The sequence below is a fragment of the Pelophylax lessonae genome (assembly GCF_965119305.1).
Source record: "Pelophylax lessonae genome assembly, chromosome: 8".
NCBI lineage: Eukaryota > Metazoa > Chordata > Amphibia > Anura > Ranidae > Pelophylax > Pelophylax lessonae.
The window spans coordinates 162,498,484-162,508,350 of NC_138775.1; positions in this window are offsets into that span (position 1 = coordinate 162,498,484).

Consider the following 9,867-nt stretch of genomic DNA (forward strand, 5'->3'; position numbering starts at 1 on the left):
TTTCAGCTGCAGGGACAGGACGACTGGTTGCAATCGAGGGAAAGATGAATGCGGCCAAGTACAGGGATATCCTGGACAAAAACCTTCTCCAGAGTGCTCTGGACCTCAGACTGGGCCGAAGGTTTACCTTCCAACAAGACAATGACCCTAAGCACACAGCTAAAATAACGAAGAAGTGGCTTCACAACAACTCCGTGACTGTTCTTGAATGGCCCAGCCAGAGCCCTGACTTAAACCCAATTGAGCATCTCTGGAGAGACCTAAAAATGGCTGTCCACCAATGTTTACCATCCAACCTGACAGAACTGGAGAGGATCTGCAAGGAGGAATGGCAGAGGATCCCCAAATCCAGGTGTGAAAGACTTGTTGCATCTTTCCCAAAAAGACTCCTGGCTGTATTAGATCAAAAGGGGGCTTCTACTAAATACTGAGCAAAGGGTCTGAATACTTAGGACCATGTGATATTTCAGTTTTTCTTTTTTAATAAATCTGCAACAATGTCAACAATTCTGTGTTTTTCTGTCAGTATGGGGTGCTATGTGTACATTCATGAGGAAGAAGAATGAACCTAAATTATTTTAGCAAATGGCTGCAATATAACAAAGAGTGAAAAATTTAAGGGGGTCTGAATACTTTTCGTACCCACTGTGTATATATATATATATATATATATATATATATATATATATATATATATATATATATATATATATATATATTTGAAATCAAATCTTTATTATTTTTTGGCATTAACATGGTGAAGGCAGATTTCTGCCAGTCACAGGCTGTGTCACACCCCTCCAGCCTGTGTCTTAGAATAAGAGGGAGGTGAAGCCTCCATTAATCTACATGTAATATCCCGCCCCAATTGTGTTTAGCTGGTTAGTGGGCATGGAGAAAGAGGAAAGGAATTGGACTGTCATTTACCGCTGTGTATACACCAACATTTGTGACTCTATAGTCACATGGGCTGCTCAGATGTGAAAGGGAGGAAATGCGAACCATAGAAATTCACTGAAAACTGAGCATGTGCAGAGCTGCCACCACAGCTGCAAAATCCCTAGCTTAAATGGGGAACAATTGGGGAATGAACACAAGGGATGTCAACCCCACATATGTGCAGAAGAGCAGTCATCCTGGCATACAGGCAGTGTACCGGAATGAAAACAGCTGTGCATACGCAACGTACATTCTAAAGGGAATTGTGAACAGGCAGGCAAATGTATTTTATTGCAGAAGAGACATTGCATGTTCACAATTTTTTTATTTTTTTAACTTTAGTTCTGATTTAAACAAATTGAAACTGATTGGTTGACATTCACAGCTGCACCAGATTATGTCTGCTCCAGTTTTAAATAGGTCCTTGCATGTTATTTTGGGGATACTAAGCAATCTGTATACCAAAAAATATGCATTTTACATATATGCAAAATTTAAAGAACAAACTTCCTCTGGTGGCAAAAGGGATAACAACATTAACAGCCCCTATAGGAATGATTTTTATATTTTCCTATCATCATAATTCTTAACTGCGTATCTTAGGCCCCTTGCACACGGGGCAAACTCCGCCAGCTCAGTGGGGAATCTGTCCACTTAACCCTCACTGAGCAGACGGATGGATGGTCCGCTCTCCTCTATGGGTGGTCGGATGTAAACAGGCCGCCTCTCCATTTACATCCGACTGCCATCTGATCCAATCTGCTTCTTTGTAGTTTTTTTGTCACTTCACTATCACCTTTTTTTCTTCCTCTGCACGACGAGTACGGTGTGGGTCTCTGGGCCTACCTTAAAAGTCTTGGGAGGGGGTGGACATGGCCTTTTGGCTTCGTTCGCCCTCTCTCATGGGGTCTCCCTTCGGGGGAGCCCCACCCAGTACTTGGGGTGGGCTGTTTCGGCAGTCCCCCTGGAGAACGGGGTTTGCCAGGTTTTGGCCAGGCAAACCATAGGAAGTACCTCAGTCCCTGTCAGGAGTCTTGCGCCCCGGGGGATCAAGGTATAGGTCCAACCTCTTCGGAGGCCAGACCATTTTCGCACACCCTGTGCAGTTTTTGTGTGTTCACGTTTGCGTGTGTGCACTTTTTATGCACCGGGTGAAGTCTTTTGAGTGTGTTTCACACGCTACGGGCTTAAAAAAAAAAAAAAAAAAAATCTGCTAGGCAGATGTGGAACAGATCCCCATCCGTCTGATTTTAGCAGATCAGATCAGATGTTGGCAGGTGTAAATGGATACATCTGCCCCACCCACTGCTCCATAAAGGAAAATAGAGGGTCCGATCAGGCCTGCCTGAAAAACTGACAGGTGAACCCGATCAGTCAGTTTTGTTTTATCTACTAATAAAATGGTATTAAACACAAAACCAAAAATATATTATATTGCAGTTTACCAAACCTTAAATGTTGTGGCTGCATTAGTTTTTATTTATTTATTTATTTTTTACCTGGTAATCTGGCCATTAACACACCTCCTGTATTAGGGTGCCTACACCTTGACTGAAGGAGCAACAGAGACAGCAGCATTGTTGAAGCAGTATTAAATCCAGAAGTAAACATTTATTATATTGCAGCTTACCAACGCTTTGGCGTAATGGCTTTATTAGTTTCCTTTTTTAAGGCTTTCTTTCTTCTATTTTCATCTGGTTGTAGGTGGGGTGCAGAGTGGTGCGGCGGCAGTAATTCACACAGTCACGTGCAAAAATAAACTTGTATTGAAGCAATGCAGCAACAGTTCACAACAATCCCAGTGGGAAGACTGCCCAACCAGGTGCATTTACGGTTACAGCAATGTGAACAGAGCAGGTTCCAGCTGGAATGACAGCATCTGTAGAGAGGGCAGAATCCAGCCTGGCCGTTTTGTGCCCAGCCGGGAAGATGTCCAGAAGAGATACGAACCTACGCTTTCCCTCCTCGTTAAGAACCTTTTGGTACTGCTAGTACTGCCCCTAACAGACGGGGTACCTTTCCCTGCACTACCCACTTGGATAAACCTTGCCAAACCCAGGAGCCAGGGCCTTAAATAGGCTTTGCCTGACCCAAGATGGCTGCCAGAGTCACATGGGGCAACAGCATCCAACCGGATCGCTTTCCCAGTTACCCAGGAAACCAGGTTCCTTCTGACTTCCTCTCCAGTTGCACTGCAGTGGAAAAAACTGTATCTGCCTCCATGGTAATCCAACTAGCAAGTCTGTTGTTTTTCAAAAGCATAAAGGAGAAGTAAGGCCAAAGCTTATTAGGCCCTACTTCTCCTATAGATCACAGAAGTGCAGTTGGTTCTGTGCTCCTGTAACCCATTTTCTAAAGTCCACTGTCATTTAAAGTCACCAAGCCGATCCAGGTGCTGGATCGATCCTGACTTTATAGTTGGGATCCACACAGAAGCCTGAACTTGCAGCTGACTCAGCCTCTCAGCGACCTGCTGGGAGACTAAGTCAGCCCATTTCTTTTCTTCCCAGCCCAGCTCGCCAGTGAAAGTCAACGTTCTCTGCTCAGAGTGGAGGGGATAACTGGGAACTGGTGTTTGATCGCTCATTTCTGAGTTTAGAGGCGGCGGTGTACAGATGCACCATCAGATCTATGCTGCATCCACCTAACTACATAGTTGACAACAGTTCTGATTTTCAAAATACCGAAAAATAGGCTAATGGTGAAGAGAGAGAGAGACGCCCGAGGCAGGTACCCATGCCTGCTGCCAGAAAAGCTACAGCCACAGTGAGCCCTATAGAAAGCTGTCTGCTGACTGTCCTGTGCAGCAACTTTTGTATGCCTGTCCCCCCACCACTATCCCAGTGTCTTCCCTCAGCCCGGAACAGCCCCGCTTAACACATACTATTACCCCCCCTCTTCACCAACCCTATTTACCCCCCCCTTCTCCAACCCTATTTACCCCCCTTTTCTCCATTCCCCCCCAACTCTGCTAACCCCCTTCCCCTTCTCCATCCCCCCAAACTCTGCTCACCCCCCCAACTCTGTTCACCTCCCCTCTTCTCCATCCCCACCCCAACTCTGCTCACCCCCCCCCTTCTTCTGCATCCTCCCCAACCCACTGCCCTACCTACATTGCCTATATATTACCACATTCTCCACTAAGTAAGTCCTCTCAGACTCTAACCACACCCCTTTAAACCATGCCCAATATTTGGCGTAATTTAACCATTTGCCGACCGCCCACGGTACATTTACATCATTACTTTGACGTTAAATACCGTCATTATGGCAGTAACTAGCTGCCATAACCCTGGTATCATTTTGTACTGCGGGCAATTCTCTACAAGATAAAAGTAATCCCATCAGCAGATTCACCGCGGGATCACTTTCAGAGGTGGCGGGAGAGGTGCCCTCTCGCCACTTCCCGGTCCTCTCCTAGCTTACAGCAAATACAGTGTGACATAAAATATTGCAACGATCGCCATTTTATTCTCTATGGTTTCTTCTAAAAATAAATATATACAGTATATATATATATTAGGGATGTACCGGAATGAAAATTCTGGGCCGAAACAGAAACCAAAAATTCATGATGCCCTTGGCCAAAAAACGAAACCGAAAATGACTTTTGCAGTGCACTGGGGCCCTGCTTACACAATCACGAGAGAGAGAGAGTATAGTTGATAATTTAGATGTGGCACATTGATATCCAGAATTAACAAGCCACCAGTGACTTGAGAGAACATGCTGGGACTTGTAGTCCTGCAGCCATGGGAAACTGATGTTGAAGGCTATACTGTCCCTATAATCACATTACCCCTGATATTAAAGTCATTTTCCCCTTTACATTATCCCTGATATTCAAAGTCAGAGTTCCCCTTTACATCAGTGTCCCCATCAGAGTTCCCCTTTGCATCAGTGTCCCCATCAGAGAACCCCCTTTACATCAGTGTCCCCTTCAGAGCCCTCCTTTACACCAGTGTTCCCATCAGAGTGCCTCTTTAATGTGTCCTGGTCAGAGTGCCCCTTTAACCACTTAACGTCTAGCCACGTAGACCTACGTCGGCTGACTTTGAGTGGTTATACCGGGATGATGCCTCTAGCTAGAGGCATCATCCCGGTACTGTTGTTTGAAGCCGACGGTCGGCTTTCCGTCGGTAACGACCGATGTGGCTCGGGAGCCGCTCGATCGTTACCTGGGGGGGGCGGGAGAGGACGTCTCCCCCCTCCCGCCGCCTTCCGTGGCTTTGCTCGGGGCTCCCGTCCCACCGGGAGCCCCGAGCACCCAGCCGTCACGTCCGCCGGCTGGATGGAGTCCCGATGAATGCCGGAAACGGCATTGATCGGGTCTCCGATGACGTAACCCGGAGGCGGCGTCCATGACGTCACTTCCGGGTTACTGTGCTGCAAAAGGCGGCAGATTTGAAAAACGGCTGTATGCAAAAATGCCGTTTTCGGTGTTTTGCATACAGGGAAGTGTAGTGGAGGGGTCTAGGGTCTTTTAGACCCTCGATCCCTCCATAAAGTGTACCTGTCACTACATATTGGTGTCACAAGGGATGTTTACATTGCTTGTGACAGCAATAAAAGTGATCAGATTTTTATTTATTTTTTAAAACCCTGTAATAAAGTTAAAAAAAAAGAAAAAATAAATAGGAAAAAAAAAAAAAATTTAGCCGCCCCCGTCACCGTTAGCTCACGCACACAAAAAACGTATACCCAAGTCAAGCAACGAATGAAATCGCTGTTCAAACCACACATGTGAGGTATCGCCGCGATCGCCAGAGTGTGGGCAATAATTTAAAAAAAAGAGCTACACTCTAACTCTAAACTGGTAACCATTAAATAAATTTAAAGCGTCGCAGATTGAGATCTCTATTGACCGTAGTTTGTCGCCATCCCACGGGGGGGCGCAATTTTAAACCGTAACATGTTGGGTATCTATTTACTCGGCGTGACATCATCTTTCACAATATACAAAAAAAATGGGCTAACTTTACTGTTTAGTATTTTTTAAATGCAGTGAAATGTGATTTTTCAAATTTTTTCCAAACAAATGGCGTTTTAAAGACCGCTGCGCAAATACCGCGTGACAAAAAATTTTGCAATGACCGACATTTTATTCTCCAGAGTCTTTGCTAAAAAAATATATATAATGTTTGGGGGTTTTAAGTAGTTTTCTAGGAAAAAATACTGGTTTTAACTTGTGAACAAAAAGTGTCCGAAATAGGCTCAGTGGTAAAGTGGTTAATGTATCCCGATCAGAGTGCCCCTTCAATGTGTCCCGGTCAGAGTGCCCCTTCAATGTGTCCCGGTCAGAGTGCCCCTTTAAAGTGTCCCGGTCAGAGTGCCCCTTTAATGTGTCCCGGTCAGAGCTGTGTGTTCTGTAATCACGCCAATATTCCTGCCATTTGCCAATATGAATATAAAATGAGAATAATCCGCCCAATAAGAATAGATTTCCGTTGGGTGCATGCGCAGAGAGCAAACCAGAATCTGACATTAGACTCTCGTCGGATAATGCATCTGACAAACTGCGCATGCCAGTGTAATCGTCGCGCCAGCTGATCGACAGATCAGCTGGAGTGACGTAATTTACTGAGCATGCGCACTTCGTCGGATGCATTTTTCACCGGGAGGCATTATTCGACAGTAATTGGACAGACAAGGACTCACTGCTCAAGGTGGTGTAATTGCCTGATGACTCACACAGGTGCATGCCCCGGCTCGCCTCCGTGAAAACTTGATAAAGGAAAAGGAATTGGCAGCACTCCAGGTTGAGTCAAAATCCAGATTTATTGACTGGACATCCAAATATGACAATCGTGACACGATTGTCATATTTGGATGTCCAGTCAATAAATCTGGATTTTGACTCAACCTGGAGTGCTGCCAATTCCTTTTCCTTTATCATTATTCGACAGTACACCGGCGCCTGGCGGAGGAACAAACTGGTCTGGGGGGGGGGGGGCAGGGCTAGGCCACCAGGTAAATTAAACTGGGGGGGGGCACCTCTCAGTGATGTCACTACATGATGAACTAACACACCGGGCGGGTGGGTGAACAGCCACTAATAGCTTTAACGAAGTGAGCCCTTCACTTCCCTGTCAGCGGAGATACCCGCCTGACAGGGAAGTGAAGGGTTCACTTCGTTACAGCTATTAGCGGCCGCTTGCCCGCCCGGTGTGTTAGTTCATACACACTTCACCTGCGCTGCGCCCCCTTCCTTGCGGCAGCCATTAATTTTGGCATCTTTGACCCGTTTTCGGCCAAAATGGGATAGGTCCATTTTCGGAAGAAAATTTTGGTTGCCAAAATTTCGGTGCACCACTAATATATATATATAATTTTTGGGGGTTCTAGGTAATTTTATAGCAAAAAATTCTCATTTAAACTTGTAAACAAAAAGTTCAAGAAAAGGCCTGGTCAGCAAGTGGTTAAACTACGCCCATTTTCGCGCACCTGCTAGACCATGCCTACAAATGAATGCTCCGCCCCTAATTCCAATAATTCTCCACCTACAGAAAAAAAAAAGTGTCCCTAAAAATGTTTTATTTATTTTTTTCATTTTTCAAAATGTTGGCAACTATGTAACTACTACATCTGTAGGAGAGCTTGCTCTTTTGAAAACAACAGACTTAGAGTCCATTCACACTGCTGCGACTTGTGAGGCGACTTGTGTGCCCTCAAGTCGCCCCAAGTCGCTTGACATAACAAATCCCATGTAAATCAATGAGAGCTGTCTTAATTGGCACTACTGAAGTCGCTCCGACTTCAGAAAAGGGTCCTGTACTACTTTGAGGCGACTTGTATCCGACTTGTCCCAATAGACTTCAATGGGAGTCGCCTCCAAGTCGGATCCTTATCTTATTTGAAGCGAATTGTGATCCGACTTTGCAGGAAAAGGAAGGAAAATTAGCCAGGCATTCCCCACATTGCAGCCATGCCTACAGTTCCTATATTCCATTATCTCTGCCTGGTCTGTGTGAGTGGCAGTGTTAATTTTGGCAGCAAATTTCAATTTAGTTTTAGTCTTAGTCTTAGGACTAAAATGGCATTTTAGTTTTAGTCCTATTTTAGTCTTCTGCAAATGTTTTAGTTTTAGTCGTATTTAGTCGACTAAAACTCCAGTATATTTTAGTCGACTAAAACGCCCTACATTTTAGTCGACTAAAACTAATTTTAGTCATCTATAATCAAATGGGTGTAGTTCAATTGTAATTTGTAATGCATTATTTAAGCATTTCTCTACAATTTCCAAACTCATTATATACTACTGCTGGTCCTGGAGTGAAAAATCTAATATGTTATTATTTATGCTTTGAGCATGCACCAGTGTTAATTTTTGGCAGCAAATTTCGATTTAGTTTTAGTTATAGTCTTTTGACTAAAATGCCATTTTAGTTTTAGTCGTATTTTAGTCTTAAGACTAAAATGCCATTTTAGTTTTAGTCGTATTTTAGTCATCTGAATTGTGTTAGTCGACGAAAACGTTTTAGTCGGTTTTAGTCGACGAAATTAACACTGGTGAGTGGCACTGGTGGACACTGATTCGTGGCACTGGTATGTGTCACTGATTTGTGGCACTGGTGGACACTGATACGTGGCACTGATATGTGGCACTGGTGGACACTGATATGTGGCACTGCTACGTGGCACTGGTGAACACTGATTCGTGGCACTGCTACGTGGCACTGATACGTGGCACTGGTGGACACTCATTCTTGGCACTGGTGGACACTCATTCGTGGCACTGGTGGACACTGATTCGTGGCAATGATACGTGGCACTGGTGGACACTGATTCGTGGCACTGATACGTGGCACTGATGGACACTGATTCGTGGCACTGATACATGGCACTGGTGGATACTGATTCATGGCACTGATATGTGGCACTGATATGTGGCACTGGTGGACACTGATACGTGGCACTGGTGGACACTGATTCGTGGCACTGATACGTGGCACTGGTGGACACTGATTCGTGGCACTGATACGTGGCAATGGTGGACACTTAGTGTGAGGAAAGGGATATGCAGTGTAGTTAGGGTACTATACACCACTATAGTTAGATTCAATAATCTAGTTTCTGTAGGGAAAGTGTTAGGTGTCAGGGTGACCGTAGTGTAGTTTAGGGTGAACTGACTCTGACTGCTATGCCAGGGTGACAGAACTTATAAATTATTTGCAGGGATGTGGCTCCGCTCCTATCACACCTATATGTGTGTATGTGTATATATACATATATATGTGTTTGTGTGTGTATATACCCCTACACAGAAGTTCAGATGTTATGCCTGCCTCCAAAGACACCCAAAAAATGCCCAATAAACGCCTGAAACAAAAACGTCCAGGTGTGAAAGGAGCGGAGCCCTATCCCTGTGCTACTAAAAATTCTAAGAAAAATTATCTTTTTCTTCTGGTTCTGGACATGCTACAGAGCTGAAACTTCACAGGTTCACTTTTTAGACCCCCCCCCCCCCCCCCAGACACTAAATCCAAAGAAATCTCTTTTTTTTTTTTTTTTTCAAAAATTTTTTCAATAATTGGCTCTCTATCAAAAACGACAATTTTTAAGAACTTTTTTTTGTGTGATTGAGCATGACCCAGAACCATCATATTCTGATTGGCCAAATACAAAGTCGTACATAGTCGTCTATCATACAAGTCGCGCTGAATATGCGCAAAGTAGCGCTGAAGTCGCGCTGAAAGTCACGCTAACAAGTCACCCCTTATGAGGCGACTTAGAGGTCGCGGTAGTGTGAACCGGCTCTTCCAGGTGAAAATAAAAGAAAGAAAGATTCAGTCCTGGTTCACATTTCTGCGATGCGGGAAAGCTGCGAATATGCAGCGTGTTCCCGCATCCGCACCCCTGGCAGTTCACACTGCCATATGCGATATGCAGGGGGTGTCAATTAAAAGTTAACGACACCCCCCTAGAGAT